The sequence below is a fragment of the Etheostoma spectabile genome, chromosome 18 (genome assembly GCF_008692095.1).
Source record: "Etheostoma spectabile isolate EspeVRDwgs_2016 chromosome 18, UIUC_Espe_1.0, whole genome shotgun sequence".
Lineage (NCBI taxonomy): Eukaryota > Metazoa > Chordata > Actinopteri > Perciformes > Percidae > Etheostoma > Etheostoma spectabile.
In genome coordinates this window covers 17886985-17887513 of record NC_045750.1, presented here as the reverse complement: position 1 = coordinate 17887513, position 529 = coordinate 17886985, and the positions used below count along the sequence as shown (strand labels likewise).

General features: G+C 46.1%; 1 protein-coding gene across 1 annotated transcript in view; it reads left to right on the top strand.

Annotated features, from left to right (window-relative positions):
- lama4 (laminin, alpha 4) overlaps positions 1 to 529 on the top strand; it is a 51323-nt gene that overhangs the window by 46249 nt on the left and 4545 nt on the right. The gene's annotated exons all lie outside the window — the stretch shown is intronic.

The window sequence follows — 529 nt, the reverse complement described above, 5'->3', positions numbered from 1 at the left end:
ATCCAGACAGCTAGCTAGACTATTTGTTACACGACTAAAACTACTTTTAAAGTACACATGTTCCACCAAAACAAGATCCTTCCCGAGGCTGTTTAGCAGAGGCACCGTGGCCACCGCCCAAGACGATTGTGATTGGTTTAAAGAAATCCCAATCAACCAAAGCACGTTTTTCTCCCATTCCATAATGCTGTGTGGACTAACCAGACCCTCCTCTACAGCGCTGTGAGGGAAGGTCTGGCAGAGCGAGATTAACATTTTGTAAATACAAAGTTTGCCCGGTGTTGACTTTGTGTGGTCCTTTTTCCCCCAAATGTAACACCACATACAATGAGCAGGCTCGTCAACTGTTTTCAAACTGAACATCTGTTATATTACACGGCTCATTAGATTCCCTTTTGGAAAACTCACAAGCCCCCTCGGCTCTTTCACCAACCCTTGTGCATGGGGAGAGTTTGGTTGGTGGATGGAACATGATACCCTCAGTGCAACTGGGTTGAAATTGTCTCTATGCTGAGGGGAGAGCGCAGAG